A 17471-nucleotide genomic window follows, 5' to 3' on the forward strand; every position below is an offset into this window, starting at 1 on the left:
CCGTATTTTATGCATTATTTTCCTGTAAACCTATAACATCTAATTAAAAGAAATAATTTGTTTAAGAAAATGAAAAAAATAAAAGAAACTCATGTAGAAATTAGCACTACAGACTCTCCCTCCTTCCTGCCATCAAAATTGTTGGCTCTGCACCCCAAAATGAAGCTATCAGCAAACCCCAACTTCTTCCCCCAGTCGCACTTTTTTTTGTTGTTTGTTAAAAAACTGTGAACACGATGCATGGGTGGTTCGGTGGTAGAATGCTCCCTTTCACGCGGGAGACCCGGGTTCGATTCCCGGACTGTGTACCCAAAAAAAATAAAAAAAAACAAACTATGGACAGACAATAAGGATCACTGGGCATTTAGGAAAAAGCTTTAAGATGAAAGAGTAGATAAATAGGAAAACAATGGCCTTGGAAAAATGAGATAATTGAAGAAATAATAAGATGAAAAATACCTTGATTAATGTCTTCAGATACTCTGAAGATGTTGCATTCATAAAACACAAATAAAAAGCTAAAACAAACAAAATAATAGTGATGTTTTGGAACTTTGATATATATTTGTGTTTTATTATATATTTTATATATATAATAGTTATATATATATAAATATATATAATTATTTAATATATATTTGTAGTAATAGAAAAATTTTTAAATGGGGAAAATAGTCATGGAAATCTCCCAGAATATAGATTAAAAAGACAAAAAAAAAACTAGAGAAAATATCAGCGGAGAGAAAAGATAAAGCCAATCAATCCAGTACCAAATAAATGGGAACTTAAGGAATGGAACAGAAAATATAGAAAAAAAAAATCATCAAAAAAATAATACAAGTACATTTTCCAGAGCTGAAGGGAGACATGAGTTCTCAGTTTGAAAAAGTTCACAAGTAAGGAAAGGAAGTATAAAGACTGACCCATATTTAGACATATATGCTAGAAATTTCAAAGCATAAAGAACCAAGTTCTTACCCCATTTCTCTGCCTTGCTTTCGATTGTCCTTCTTCAATTTTGTAAATTTCCCAAAGAAAAAAGCCCTGATTTCTGCTCCTTTGTTCAAATTTCCTCTCAGGAGTTTGTATGCCTGGTGCCGACCTCTTTCATGTCAGGATTCTGACCTACAATCTGTCCCTGTTCTCTCATGTGGTCATGCTCCAAGCATGTCACATGGGAGGTGGGTCACGCTACCCTACCTCCTGTCCAACTGAATATCCTCATAGTGCCTATTAGATGATTTTCTTCCTTCCTCCACTTAGCATCCTCTTTTAAAATAGCCTTAAATCACCTACTGTAGAGTAAAAAATATTTTTGTGTTTCTGCTGTCCTGGGGCTTTCTGAACATTTGTTTTTTTGAAACTTGGGTCCATAGGCTAAGAGCAAGCCTTGGGAAGTTCATTTGCAATTGTACAAATAGTGAGAGAACCCTGGAGAGATTTACTCAACTCTGGAGGTATATATTACATCTCTAGGGAAATTGGGGCTCAGATCCACGAAGACATCCCTAGGTTGTAAAAGCCAGAGTCACTGGATCCCACTGGCCCTTGGTATTTGTATTCCTAAAGATTCGTGAGAACCGTGGATCCTTCCCATCCATCTCTGAGGAGGAAAGATTTTTCTCCCTCATTTTGAGAGGGCAGAGGAAGGCAGCTGCCTGTTTATAAACAAAGAAAATCCATTTTTTCTCCATTTCTCTCCCATGATATATCTAAATATGAACTTCAAAGTTCACATTTATAGCACATTGTACCTGGTTTTCATCACATTGCCCGAGTGTGAAAATTGGGGTATGGGAATTATGCTATCATTATTTGCTTTTAAAATTAATAATGATAATCTGTCTCTGATCCAGAAGACCTCTATGTACATTTAGGTAAATTTAATAAAAATGACTGTCCGACCCCACCAGAGGGCTGAACTTCAGTCCTCAAAGCACCTTCAGAAGATGAAAATCAAAACTCTCAAATAAACATTTTAAAGTGAGAACTAGATAACATTTTCCTATTTACATCTACTGTGAGAAAACAAAATACATCAAATTTAATTTTGTATCTTTAATCAAAAGTAACTACAGCTTTTGTATTTTTTGTGATTAGGATTTCAATGCTGCCCTTTCAAGTAAAGTTTCATTGTCATTTCATCAAGCTTTACACCTATATTGTGAATTTTTACATGATGAGTTCCCTACATCATTACGTTTTATCAACCATATCCACAGAACCACAAAAGTTTTGAGCTATTGGATATCATTTGCACATGGTATTTTCCTACTCCCTTGGAACTGTGCTTGTAGAAAGTAGAATTGAAGCATTCGAGATCAAACCATTCAGCTTATTTCTGATGTAGATTTTGACTGAGGTGAAACACATACCGGAAAATAGTCTGGAAGCAACCTGCTAAAAACCAAATTTTTTCCTGACTAAATCTTCAATTGGCACTCCAATACTTATAGTCTCATTCAAATTGTCTCCAGCCCTCCTTCTCCATTTCAGTATAACTCTTTGGTCTCTTTATTTTTCTACCACAACTCTTCTATCAATCCCATCTCTAGAGAAATACAACCATCCCTTCCTCTACTCTAAATTTTAGGCTGCAAGACATTGCCAGGGAGAATCAGATACACTTGCCATCCTTACAAATATATACTTTTTTTTTTCATTTGGCCCATAATCTTTTCAGAACACTATTTCTTGACCCTGGTCAGTCCCAAATTCTTTTTCTCAAAGTACTTTTTCAAAATCTTTAATATTATTTGCAAATCCTTTATTCTCACTCAGATAACTCTCACCTCATAGTTGATTTTATAGGATAATTTTATACTATCCTTTCTCTCTACTTCTATACTTAACTTAATATCCATCCATCCTTATTTTCTACCTTCAAATTTAAATGAGAGAGGTATGCCTTCCATTTTCCAAGGCTAGCCTTTCCATTTGTGATCTTAATTTCATTTTCTTTGACTTCCCCCAGGACTTGCTCCGTCACACATCTTTTCTGCTTTATGTAAATTCAGACTCTCTTCACTTCGATTCCTCAGTACTACAAATATTTTCTTCTCCTTTGTCCTAAATCTACCCTGGATCCCTGTGAAGCAAATTTCCTCTCTCTATCTAAGGCAAATTTCTGGGGTAGGAACTTTCTGATGTCTCATATAGTGCTAAATGCACTGCAATCTGACTGTCTTTCAAAGACGTCAGTATTAACATTCTCATCGCCTAAATGATGGCTTAACTTCAGTTTCATCCTATTTGATTCCTCTTTGAAAATTTATATTTTAGGCCATTCCATTTTTAAAAGGCTTTTCACCCAGGCCTACCAAGCCAACAGGTACTTCTGGTGAAGCACCTTTCCGATTATGCTTCTCTGGTCCTCTCCATGCTTTCCGTGAGTCACCTCACTGAACTCAGCTCTAACAATACCTCTGAATCAATGATCCTCAATTCTTTCTCCTCCTTGCTGTTCTCTGCTAGGCTCACTGCCTGGTCAAAATGTGTTATTTGCTATTCAAGAACTACACTAGTTAAGGATTTAATTTCCACAGGAAGTCAATCCTGCATCAGACAACTGTTTATTAAAATGTACAACGGCACTAAACTAAATGGCAACTGGAAAATGAGTGCTCTCAGTACTAGTCAGGAAGAAAAATCAAGCACATCACTGTTTAATACTTTTCAAAGCTCAAATCAGCAAAACAATATTAATAGAGTATTACCTGTCCAAAGGATATGCAGTTTTCCTATAGTTGCTCTAAACTCTATCCTTGTACTAAGTCAAACAACTAGGAAGTCTGATAGATTCCTAGATTGTTTGTTTATTTATTTATTTATTTACTTTTTTGCATGGGCAGGCACCAGGAATCGAACCCGGGTCTCCGGCACGGCAGGCAAGAACTCTGCCTGCTGAACCACCGTGGCCTGCCCCCAGATTATTTATTATTGCACCTGTTCCCCAAACTGCTTTTTGTGAACCATTCTTTGGCATAACAGGTTGGTCTGTACTAAGAAACAGTGTAAGAAATAGCTTAGGTTTGAAAGATATGAAATATATGGATTGAAAAATTGGAACAGGTTATAAAGGCATTCTACAACCCTCCACCAGTTGCAATAAAAATGGTTTCTCCCAAAAAACATGCAAATGTCTATTCTACATAATAGCTGCCATATTTTATATTTTTACTTCAATTTCCCATGAAGCAGTTTCCATAAGTGTTTTTGGTTAAGAGACAAATTGGTAACTAACCATGAATTAATATGTAAATTTTTTTATTTTCTAATAAATAAGCATGTTAAATCATGTGTGCTTGCATCACAGAAGATCTTTGCAAATATGCTCTGTATAGTGGTAAGCAAGAAAAAACTATCAAAATATTATATTTCACCAAACTAACCCAGAGTATCCCAGGTTTCACCTAGGATTCCTTTTCCACTTAAAAAATGCACTTACATTTAGACTTCTGATATCGTTGCTAGAAAAATGAAAAATAAATTATTAAAATATTTTCAAACAAATGCGAAAAAATGCAGAATAATTAGAGACAATGTTGTTAATGGGCAAAGGTAGCAGATACTTTGCCTGATGTGCTCAGTGATCAATTCCTGAGACACTGGGTCTTCAAAGAGAGAAAAAGTTTACTGCTAAGTGCCTCAAAATCTGTCTCCCTTAACTGCAGCAATTCTCATAGTTTTAAAGCACTAAAAGATGGGCAGGTTTTAGGATATAGAGAATGGCTGCAGATGAAATAGAGGTGATCTAATTGCAGACTGATTACATGCTAAGTTCAGAGAACACATGTAAGAATATGGTAGCCTTAATATGAAAGTCAGCTTGATTTTCAGTGTTGCAGTGAGGTATTGGTCACTTACAGGTCAAAGTCTAGGCTATGGCACATCTCAGGAGGACCCATTTTGGGTAGATCCAGTTTTGGTTATAAAGATTACTTTGGAATTGGGGTGGGTTAGTTCTGAGTTGACCCATTACCCTTCATTAATAAACATGAGGGGCTGTCTTCAGTGATCATAGGACCCTAAAGTCAAAATACTGGGTAAAATGGGTAACAAGTGAGGGTCAGGCCCAAGTTTTTTACAATCACAAGGGCACAAGATAATGGCTACACAATCAATATCAAGGATCAAGGCGGCTGGATTAAGTTCAGAGATTTCAGGTATTTCCCTCTGTCTATGCCAATATACCAGAAAGCAAAAGAAATATCCATGTAACAATCCAGTAATCATAATCATCCCTTAAATACTAACTTCTTCATTAAACAATGTTATAGAGTAGAAAGAATATTGACATAGTAGTTGTTAAATATGAATGGAATTGAGTCTTAATTTTGTTATCGATTTTCTGGAAAAATTCTTTCACATAAACCTTAGGGTTTTAATGTATTTATCTGTAAAATGGTAGTTTTGAAGTTAAAATAGATTATCTCTAAGGTTCAACTAACATACCATAGTTAGTTCTAGTTTTATCATTCTCAGTCATGGATTGGTAATGAATATATACTTTGAAGCTTTATATCCCAAATGCCATTGCTTATTTGGATATTAAACCCAGTTTATTTGAGAATGATGCCACTCCTGATGAATGCTTTCAAGAACAATGGACATATTTTTTGTGAAATGTATACTGAAAGTATGATATTATATTTACAGATTAGTCTACTGCAGATCAAAGCATGAGTAAAGTCAATGAACAGAAAGAGCTACACCTGGAATTCAGATAATTAGCTTTAAAATTCCATGTTCTTCTCCAAAAACAAAACAATACAAAACAGAGCTTCCAAAGGAAATAGTAAATAAAACTTTAGTTAATACTAAAAATATTCTTATCTTTGCTGAATGACTTCTTTGCACATGCAGCTACAAAGGCTAAAGAAATAAGCTGCACAGGACTAACCCATTCTAAGAGAATAATTTCCCCTCAGTGTTGAAAAGTCCACTCTGAAAGGCACAAGACAGTAGGGGTTCCCAAAAACCAAAAAACCAAACTGGTTTTATCATTTATTTGTTTCTTTGTGTGTTTGTTTGTTTGTTTTATTAGAGAAATTGTGGGTTTACAGAAAAATCAGACATAAAATACAGTATTCCTATATACCACCCTATTATTAATACCTTGCATTGGCATAGAACATTTGTTACAATTGATAATAGCTGATTTTTATACTTGTACTTTTAGTATATTCCATTAAGGGGAATCATCATGTATGACACCAGAAGGTGAGGATAAAAACTGAGACAGTATAATTTAGGAACGCCTAGAGTGGGCAATATAGTGATTAAATGTACAAATAAAAGAATATTTTTGCATGAGGGAGAACAAATGAATGGCAACATTGTAAGGTGTTGAAAATGGGACGGCATACAGGAAAAAAATACAATCAATGCAAGCTAGGGTCTATAGTCAACAGTACCATTGTAATATGCTTCCACTGAATGTAACAAAGGCATTATGCCAAAACTAAATGTCACCAAGTGGGGGATTTAAGGGAAAGGTATGGATTCTTTGTGGAAGAAAAGGAAATGTTTTCACATAGATTATGGTGGTGAAGGCATGGCTACATGATTATACCAGGAACCATTGATTTCTTACTTCGGTTGGATTTTTTGATGTGCAAATAAAAGTGTTTAAAAATGAACAGAGAATAAAAAATGAAAAGGATTCATGAACGCAGAGTCAGCACCTTGAAGGTTTGGCCCTAGGTCTAAGGAGAAGGCATCCTTCAACTCCGTAGTCTGGGATAGCTTGCATTTATTTCCATTAGAACAACTTAATTCTGCCAGTTCTCTTCCATTCCCCACTCCTCTGTCACACCCAACTGCTACTTTCATTACATACTTTGCACAATTAGAAACGCTACAATAATCTGGACTTTGCAGAATTGAGTAAGGCCCAACTGGCAAACACAATCTTAAGGCTATTTAGATTTGACTCCATTGGTTATTGGACATTACAGTTATATTTGCATCTTATTTCATTTGCCTATTCTTGACAAGATATAAACCAAGCTAATAAGTTAACCTAAAACTATCTACAAATTCCTTGGTATTTGAAAAGTTACTGAGTTGAAGAAAATGGTAGAAAATATGCTCAGAGCATGTTGAAAAACAAAGAGCTGCACTCCAAAAAAGAATATCACTTATAGAATTCAACAATATAAAGCATATTTGTGTGCAAATCATTTAATATTTAAGCCATCGTGAGTTTTGATTGAAGAATTCAAAAAAGGAAAATATATTTCATTTTTCTGCATGCAGTACAGTGAGAATGCATATCCAGATCTGGTTAGGGCAAATCATTTCGTGGGAGGTGATGCTTATTAATATCTGTGTATATAGAATTCATTTAGATTTACAGACTGCAAAAACATAAATATTTTCAGCCACCAGATGGCAGAAATAAAGCCACTGAACTTCAGAATTGAAAGCGTCATCACATCATATCTAGAAAAACATAACTGCAGTCTCCACACTGATTTTATTTTTAGTTGAACAGATATAAAAATACATTGCAGCAACGTTCTACTGTACAGTGAGTATAAAAAATTATTTTGATTAACAACAGTCTTCCATTTGAATGGTCTGCCAACTGCTAATTTTCTATCAGTTATTTTATGGAGACTTTTAAAAGAATCATTTTTAAAGAAAAGCTACCACTATATCTGGACTATAAAATAATTTACTATTCAATCAGCATCTCCCTCTGGAAGGAATTCCAAATCATTCTGGCTTGTTTCCAATCATGCACACTCTTCTTTTATTACTTTGCCAAACTTTTATTCTTCTCATTTAAAAAAAATTGATCAGTTATCTATGTGTTTTTGAACTGCTCTACGTGTTGGTTTTGCTTATGTCATTCTGTCATATGGGCTAAAATTTGGTTGTTACACTAATTTTGTATATTAGGTAGTTGTGAAATAATAACCATAATATAATGGTACAATAAAAAGGAAATAGCTTTATTATTTATATAAATATGTATATATCTAAACAAACTTAAATTACAGTAATCTGGAATTATCCTCATTTCAGTGGTATAAGTACAGTGATATGTCAATGCTTTTGTACTTACCTTCAATAAGAGATACCATGAAAGAAAATCCCAGTTGATCAAATTAGATGGCTTCTAATATTTGATCACTCTTAGATTAGCTCAAAAATTTTAAATATCTTCAACATAACATTACTTTATTAATGTGCATTAGTAATAATAACAGTAATGCTGAGGTGTTTGCTTTGTACTAGAAACTGTTCAAAGCACTGAACAAATTTAAAAATTAATATTTAAAATAACCTATGAGATAAATGCAGTGAATGTCCCCATTTTACATATTTAAAGCTGAGATATGTTAGGTTATATAACTTAACTATGATCCCACAGGTACTATGTGCCTGATTTGTATTCAAGTAGTAAGGCTCCCCAATTGCCACCCTAAACCACTCTTCCGATCACCTGACCTCTCTTATTTAAACAAGTCACTGTAATTTTTTATTCAGTGGTTATTTCATACCTTTATTCAACAAATATTAATTGAGTGCCTGTTAGCTAGGATTAATTATTCATGGAATAATTAAAAAAACAGATCTTATGCTGGAAAGGCATATGGTCCAATGGAGGATACAGACATGTGACTAATAAGGATAATAAAGCTTTATGCGTATCATGACTGAGTTATGTATAGGTAATGAGGGCAAAAAGAGAGAGTAAAGTTCCCCCAGAAGATGCTTTTTGGTCAGGTGTCTTCTGGCAGGTGACAGGAGGAGGAAATATCCAAGATTGAGGAAGAAAAGGCATATATATGTACGTAGTACCAAAGAGTCATGCATATTTGTGGAAATGCACTAATTCTTTATACCAGAAGCTTAAGTTTAAAAATAAACTTAAGTTTAAGTTACCATGTCTGGTGGCTTTCATTTTCTGTATGTGGTTAGATGTTAAGTCATCTCTAGAGAGAGATGGCAGAAGCTTAAGTTTAAAAATAGTACCTTAGGTGTACTATTTATCAAAACACATTGAATTCTGCATTTCATTATGTAACTATTATCTCAATTAAAAAAAATGGTTTGCCAATGAAAAACAAACAAGTTTAGAAAGACAGGAAAGGAACTGTGATGTTTTTCATATCACAGTTTCTTTGCACGGCATGCTAAGGAGTATACATTTTATGATGTGTACACTGGATACTTCTAAATGATATTAAGCAAGCAAACCACATAACCAAAATGTGTTGTAGGAAATCATCCTGGTAGCAGAGTGAGGATTGGAGTGGCCTAAGACTTGAGATAAGCAGACCACATAGGAGACTGTTAGAATCGTAAAGTAAAAGATGATGAGACCTGGACTAAGGCACTTGCAAAGGAAATCAAGTGTAAGAAATGAATTTGAAGCCGTTGTGAATTTATTGACCCACTGAAGGGATATGATCTAGAGCAAAGGAGACAGAATTAGCATATACCAGAGGTGAACAAGCTTGCCTACTGAGACTAGAGGAAAGGCAGTGACAGGGATGACAGAGAGATTACAATTCTGTTACCACGTCTGGTGGCTTTCATTTTCTGTAAGTGGTTCGATGTTAAGTCATCTCTAGAGAGAGATGACAGCGGCCAAGCAGGGACACAGCTTGAGGAAAGAGAAGTGGTGAAATTTCATTGCAATACCTGAAGACAATAGAAAACTGCACTGTCCAGAGACATGTTAAATAATATCAAATTTGTTCAGGGAATTTGGGGGTGGATTACTAATGGATACATACAAAACTAAATAAATAGAGAAACATAAAGAGAGAAATACCATTAACTCTAGGGGAAAGAAATATTATACAAGGAAAGAAATGTATTTTTTGTTTATTACATGACTCAGCTGTGAAGAGTAATCACATGGCCATAAAAATCTAGACACTAACTATTGATAATACGAACATTAACTTATTTTGTTAAAGAATAAGTTTATTTATTAAATAATTGCATTTGAAGGAGGGTAGGGAGGCAAAGAATTAGTGGGTGACAGGATAAGTGAGTGCAATAAAGATAAGTTCTCCTCTTACTCTGTAGGAAGTTAATAGCTAATATCTAAAATTATGAAGTTAAAAAATATCTACATCAGCTTGTTATTTATAAATCTGGGGGTAAATTCCAAAAGAAACAGCTAAGAATTGAAAGTATTTATCTCTGGAGAGTGAGAGGGAGCTTGGAGTTATAGAGACTACTGTTTTTTTATAAAAAGCCTTGTAGAACTACTTGTATTTTTAAAGTATAAATTTCATAATTTCAATAAAAATAAGAATTAAAAATAATCTTTAAAAGAAAAACAGGGTTTTGGAAGCCATGATAGGGAGTTAGGAGAATGTCACCTTTGTTTTGAGATGATATGGCCCATGGAATGTGGGAGTAGGAGCTGCCTTCCCAAGCTGGACATCTGAAGAGTGGCTATAATTAAGAGGAAGATGAGTTTCAGTTAACATGATAAGGTATAAGGTGCTTGAGGTTGTAGGGAAGTTTGTTCAAAGGAATTTTATGTTTCTCCAATGTGCAATGAAAGGAAACTGAAAGAAAGAATCATATAGTAGCATGGCTGTTATAAAAATATATATATAGCATTTTAATAAAAAAGTTAACAGACTGAATTTTTAGGTAGGTGAATGATTGATGGGGAAAATAATTTTTCCAGGTATGGTTTATAGACTATATTTGATGTTGACATCAGAGACAGTTTTATTTCCAAAAGACTTAAGAAAAAAATTGTTAAGGTCTTATGGTTATTACCCTACTCCTAATTAGAAAGATTGATATTTACTAAAGATACAGGATGAACAGAGAAAAGTATAGAAAATTGAATTTTGTGTCTCCTGAGAAGGCAGGCATTTACAGGACAGGACAGGGCCTGCTGAAGGATGTAAAAGAGTTCCTGAACCCATCCTTGACAATTTAAGTTACAGAATTCATGCCTTGAGGCCAGAATAATATTATTGCCAAACATATTTCTAGGATCACTTTTACTAACTCAGAAAACTTCACAGCAGTCAAGGCAGGTCAGATAGCAGAGGGTCAGGAGTGAAATGGAATTTCTTTGCCTGAGGCAATCACAAATGTACTAGGTGAAGCCAAGCAGCTAACTGGGTGCAAACACACATTCATTTGTAGTTGTTTTTTGGGGGGTATTTTTCCATTTAACTTTCACATAATTCATTCAAGAAAGGACTACCTCAAAAGTAAGTTAGCGCCGTTCAGCAGAGTTCAAAATACGTATTTAAATATTCTTCAGTGAATGAGAGAAATGGTAGATTCTTAAGTGTAAAGAATTTGTCCTTCTCATAATCTTTGGACTGTAGGCTTCACTTTTTCCTTGCTCTCAGTTTAATCAGGTATTTAAGAACCCTCCGATGTTGTAAATAGAAATTCCTCCACCTTGATGCTTCTATCATTCCTTCTGATGATGCTGTCCAATTACAGAACCACTAACTTCTGGAAAACTTGTTATCGTGATAAACCAAAGCTAACCTCTTGGCTGTCTGCTATTCTGTGCATTCTAAAGTTCTCCCAGTTCCCTAAAAGTGACATGGCAACTTAAGTCCATCCCCACCTAGTTCTGCTGGATACCTCTTAATGTTCTCAGATAAATTTAATTATCTATCCTGCATTGTCTCTGAGATTAATGACAAACTGCAGCTCCAGATAGTGACCCACTTGCATTTCCCTCAACAGACACAGATATGATCATTTCTTTCTTCTTCCCACAATCATAGACTAGTGTTGAAATTCTTGTGATGCCATGGTTCTCAGCGCAGCGGACATCCGAATCACAAAGATCGCTGAGCACTGCCCCCAAAATGCAGAATCCCCAGAAGAAGCTGGCTGAATCAGAAAGTCTGAGGTGGGGCCCAAGAGTTCTGTCTGCTGATAAAGGTGTTGCAGTCAGGGGACCACCCTTTGAGAATCTCCTGTTTAATGTTTCACACCTCTGCCCATCGCAAGTGTTTGTCCTCAAGTCTGATACCCCTTCTAAGTGGGTTGTAGGTATAGCCAATCATATCGTAAGAGTGAATTAAAGACTTTTAAAATGGTGACATCTCCTATATATTAAAATACATTAATTGTAAAAATGTCAAAGTTGTACATGATTTCTCTGTACCAAAGGATAACACTCCTTTTGTAAAATAAAATGCCTCTTTCTATGAAATAAAAATCTCCCATGCCCCAGAGGTTTCTAGTTCTTCCATCAAAAATGTGAGGTGATCATGATCCTACGTCTCTTAAAAGAATTGACAGACTTGATTAATTTTTAAAATCAGATTAGGGTTATGTTTAATGTTCTGGAATTTACATTTAATTCATTAAATTACATTTAATTCACTAAGCAAATAGTAATAAGTTGACCAAGGTTTCTCAAAAGTGCTAAACGCTAATACTTCATAAACATTATCTCATGTATTTTGTATACCAAACAAAAAATACATAATTCTCATTTTGCAAATGAAGACACAAAGAGAGATGAAGTAATATACCCAAGGTTACAAAAATAGGACAGACGTAATCCAGATTCAAAACAAATTCCGAAGTTATCATAGGTAAGTATCTACTTTTAACAAGCCCATCCTCACATATCAATGCATTTCAATTAACAATATATTGATGTAGGAGGTCAGATGACACTGTAACATTTTCTTCTCAAGTCCTCTCATCATTGCTTCTCACTCCTAGAGATAATGAATACTACCCTTAAGTTTAATGGGAATAATCAGTTCAAAAGTGGAAGCTAAAAAATAATTGTTCCCGGAAATGGGGAAATATTAATTTATTATGTATTTGGACAAAAAAGAGCTCTTGCTGTCAGCAAAAGTTCTTGGAAAAAGCGTAAAAGTAAACAAGCACTTGTATATAATTCCCCCTGAAGACAGTTTCCATTATGTATAATTAAGTCAACAAGGACTTGAAATCTAAGTTATCTACGAGTATAATTCACCTGTCAATAGTCAAGAATTAAGCATATAATTAATGCTATTTTATAGGCAAGTAAACACAAAATAGCAGACTCTTCTGCGGGAGTACAATAGGTCAGAAGCAGGTTAAAAAAACAGTTCCCTGACTTCCTTTGGTTAGTCCTAACTTCCTGAGTTAGACATTGTGAGCAGATTGGTACATTGTTGAAGAAAATCTCAAAGGCTACTTACTCTACCTATTTTCTGAAAAGCATTTCTGGAATGTAAGGTAAAATGCATTTTCAGTTCCATTCTACTGCCAAATCATACCGACATAATGAATGCATTTCTTGGAAACTTAATAAGGCAATGATGATACATGCTGAAAAAAATAAACATTGGTATCAACTTGAGGAAGCCTTTGAATGTGAATTTCAGAAATCAAAGGCCCCTCGCTGAAAATTTTGAGTGAGATAGAAATGTTACCAGAGCTGTGCTGGGCAAAGGCTGATTGTCCATTATTTAGATCAAATTTGAGATGTCTGTGTATAGAGCAGAAATAGAGTGAAAGACAGGCTTTAATCATAAAAGTGATATTTGAGAATGGAAAGTGGAAATAGACGGGAAGACTACTGTGGATACCGGGTCTTTGAACTTGTCATTTCAAGGGGAAAAGAGATGGCCAGTTCTCCATGAATTGCCCATGAGGGTGGGCATGGGTCTTATTCATCTTCATATTCTCAGTGTCTAGCCATGCACTGAGCCATGATCAGCATGCACTAAATCTCTTTTCCAGGAATAAAAATGAGAAGTCCAAGATGAGCCCAAGGTTTTGAGCCTAGCAACTAGAAGTGTAGTGGAATAAATGTCAGAAAGAAAGCCTGATTTGGGGGGGGGTGGGGGGGAGGGGATAAAATTTCCAATCTTGGATATGTTTAATTTAATGTGCTGTTTTTATCTTGCAAGCAATGGAATGTGGGGATAGGGTTTGGAAAGAATTCAGAGGTAGACAAATATAGTGACAAGAGTTGAAAGAAGGTAGTGGAAATACCTCAAGGAGAAAGTGTAAAGAAAGGAGAAGGCCTAAGAAGCATCTATGCTTAAAAGAGGCAGAAGAATGAGGCCTTGGGAAGAAGGTACAGAAAGAAATGCCTGGAACAGAAACAATGCTGGAACAGAAATGGAGGAAAACCACCCAATGTAGGGAAGGCAGGAGAGGAGGAAGCTTCACAAAAACAGAGAGGTATCTTTCTAGCTGTGCCATACAGTTGATCTATGTTATGTTGTAAGTGAGTTGGCAAGAGCTTGATGTTAATAAGGCTGAATGTCAAGAAAGGAAGAATTTTTAATTGCTGAAACATAGTACAAGTTTCTCAGTAAAAATAAATCTATTTTTCTAGGCTTGCTTCTGCAAGATTCCTGGCAACACTATCGACAAAGGTCCACTTTAACCGCAATTGATATATAATTAGATAATAGATGATGATGATGATGATGGGATATGATAACTAGATAGAGATAACACATTAAAATGCCAGCAAGATAATGAAGAACACTCATGAACTACTTGAAGAAGTAACACGATTTGAGTTGAGCATTAAAGTTAGCAAAATTTAGGGCATTTTCAAAACCTGTATGGATCTGAGCTGTGGTTTTCATGAGCCCAGTAAGCAGAGAAGATAAAAGCAAAGACCACAGCCAGCCATGCAGGGTAATCTAATAGGCGACCCCTGGCAACATGCTGCAACCCTAAAGGACTATGCCTTATGGTCAAAGTGAACTAGAAGTAAACCTGCTCCCATAGGTGGGTTGACCACAAATGCTAGTTTGCCTGAGAAGATCCTGTGATCTCTTGGTCCCTTCATACTTAGTAATAGTTCCTGTTGTCACCCTCAAACACATCCTGGTTTGAGTGATAAGTAATCTATTCACTCTACTCATAAAGACTAAGTAAAATTACCTATCTGAAACTTTGGTTTTAAGGAATACAGAAGGAAAAATCTTTGAGAATTTGTAAGCAAATTTCAGCCTTCATATGGTTTACTACTGTTATGGGTTAATTGTATGCCCTAAAACAACATGTTCAATTACTCACCATCAGTCCTGTCATGTGGCATTATCTGGAAATAGGGTCTTTGAAGATGTTATTGGTTAAGAGGAGGCCAGCATGGATTAGGATGGCCCTAATCCAACATGACTCTTACCTTTATAGAACAGGAAGAACTGGACATAGATGAGGGAGAAGAAAACCATGAGTTGCTGGCAAACCACTAGAAGGTAGAAGAGGCAAGGACGTTTCTTCCCTACAGGTTCAAGAAGAAGTGTGGCCCTGCTGACACTATGATTTTGGACCTCTGACCTACAGAAGCATAAGACAATAAATTTCTGTTGTTTTAAGCCACCAGGTTGTGGTGCTTTGTTACTGCAGCCCTAACAAAACTAGGACAACTATGTCGATGACTCAAAAAAAATCTTAAGCAGGGAATTTAGTTTAAAGGGGTATAAACCAAATGCAGTAGATTATATTACGTTGGAGATGTTAAAACCTCTTCTTTCTCTTCCCCTGTGGAAGAAGCATCCTTTTCTCATGCACTCATGCTGGGCTTGGCCGTGTGATTTGCATTCACCTACAGAATATATAAGTGAATATGATATATTTTGAAGATTTAAAATGTGTTTGCAGAGTTCAGCCTAACCTCTTGTGGCCCTGGGTTCTGCTGTGAGGAAAGCTTGCCCTAGGTAGCCAGTGCTCATTCAGTTTGGGTCTAAAATGAAAGAAACTTTAATAACATGGAGCAGAACCACCACAGTCAACTTTTAGACTTAAAAGAAAATTTATTGTAAATCACTGAGTTTTGGGGGCTGTTTGCTTTTCAGCATTGTAACAAATATGACTAAAACAGATAGCACAGAAATTGGTATTTGAAGTGTTGTGCTGCCAAAAAAAAACACATAAACTTAAAAGGTATGGCTTTGGTTTTAGATGTAAGTATTAAGCAATGAAATAATTGTTACTAAAAGGAGAAAAATTTGTAACCCAGGCTGTGTTGAGAAAGCGTTTGTTTTATGGGCTTGAATGAGGAAACAGTGACGTGAAGCCTGTCATCTGCGGAAATCTTACCTAAGGCACCTAAGTTAGAATCTTGCCCAGAGGAAAGACAAGTTAATTGTTATTACCGATATTTGAAAAGGTATTACAAAGAGATGATCTCATAAAAAATTAGCCTTTCTACCAATAGGGATGAGATGAAAATAAAGAAGCCAAAAATTCAGGTATTTACAGGTTTTAAAAATGAAACTGCTTCTCATTTCCAATCAGTTAAAGCTAAACTTGAAAAATGCCTTTGAGTCACAATGCCAGATTTAAGACACAGATCAAGGAACAAATTTAAAACATAATCAAGACAATTAACCTAATGCAGTTTATTAAAATCTCAGGATTGGATTAATGTAGTGCCCAGTGAAGTGTTTCAGTTCAATAAAATATGTCAGTAGCTGAATGACAGACGCGAACAACAAAAAAGGAAAAATAGAAACATCTTACCCAGTCTTTGCCGATTGGCCTGTGGAGTATTCTCCTTCAGAGCCTGTGGAGTACTCTCTTTCAGAGTTTAACCATGGAATAAGTTTAGAGGACAGCTCCAGGCAAACATACAGGGTCCCCATTCCTTTCTGTGAATGCGTTTTGTATTAGGCATGCGCATGGCCCTAGGAATGCCCCATTTACACAGATAGGAATGTCCCCTCTATCTGAGGAAACACTGTTTCCTCGTGGTCCTGGGCTCTGCACTGTTTTCCCACAGTCAACAAACCTTTGTCTGAGGAAGCTGCGATCCGCCTGCTCTCCCACAGTGATCTGTGGGAAAGTTCTGTGAACTGCCCCTACAGCAAGGGCAAGTTCTGGGAAAGCAAGCCTCCCAGTGTCCTGATGCAGCCCTTCAGACCGCCACCAGACAGATATACATGCTTCCAGTCCTTGCACGAGGGTTTCTCTGCAACCTCTGGAACCAGGACCAAGGACTGGGAATGTGGGCTGCCTCTGCACTGAGCCAGTGAGGATTGCTGGAGGCCTAGTCAGGGCATCACAAGAGCCTACCATTTTTAAGATGCCTTTTTCTTAATTCAGTGCTTGCTCCATTACTGCAACTGCTTAACTGTTTTCTGGAGCTTGGAGAAGGATGTTTCTGCCAGTTTTTGCTGATTGTTCAAAGCTCCTATTAGGGAAATGGCAGACATCTGTTAAGCAGCCATTGCCCAGATTTCATCTACCCCCAGATCTTTCTCTGAGGAAGTCACAACACACACTCAAAGGCCGACTCCAGCTGTCTGCTTCTGCCACCCCCACCTCTTTTTCCACCGGGAGACACAACCTTGGGGAATGTAATGAAAAGGCCCACCCAGATATTAAACCTGGAAGCCAGTCACAAGTAGCCCCAAATGCTTATCAGAACAGGAATTCTCAGTGGCAGGGCCCTGTCCCCCTGAGGTATGTAAAAAAACACACTCAAACAAAATAGAATAGTCCATTTCTCAGTGTGTTGTGCAGAGATACCA

The 17471-nt window shown here is 36.2% G+C and overlaps 2 long non-coding RNA genes across 3 annotated transcripts in view; one reads left to right on the forward strand and one right to left on the reverse strand.

Annotated features, from left to right (window-relative positions):
• The window catches only part of LOC143677328 (uncharacterized), a 43689-nt gene extending 31631 nt beyond the window's left edge, over window positions 1-12058 (forward strand). The window contains exon 3 of the long non-coding RNA XR_013172541.1: window positions 11745-12058. This is a non-coding gene — a long non-coding RNA (uncharacterized LOC143677328). The remainder of the gene's footprint in view (window positions 1-11744) is intronic.
• Window positions 1-16710, reverse strand: part of LOC143677272 (uncharacterized) — a 100017-nt gene extending 83307 nt beyond the window's left edge. For both annotated transcript variants that reach the window (XR_013172502.1, XR_013172490.1), the window contains exons 1-2: window positions 16462-16710; window positions 15122-15276 (exon numbers count right to left, since the gene is read on the reverse strand). This is a non-coding gene — a long non-coding RNA (uncharacterized LOC143677272). The remainder of the gene's footprint in view (window positions 1-15121; window positions 15277-16461) is intronic.
• Window positions 16711-17471: the final 761 nt, after the last annotated feature.

Source organism: Tamandua tetradactyla, chromosome 1 (genome assembly GCF_023851605.1).
Source record: "Tamandua tetradactyla isolate mTamTet1 chromosome 1, mTamTet1.pri, whole genome shotgun sequence".
NCBI lineage: Eukaryota > Metazoa > Chordata > Mammalia > Pilosa > Myrmecophagidae > Tamandua > Tamandua tetradactyla.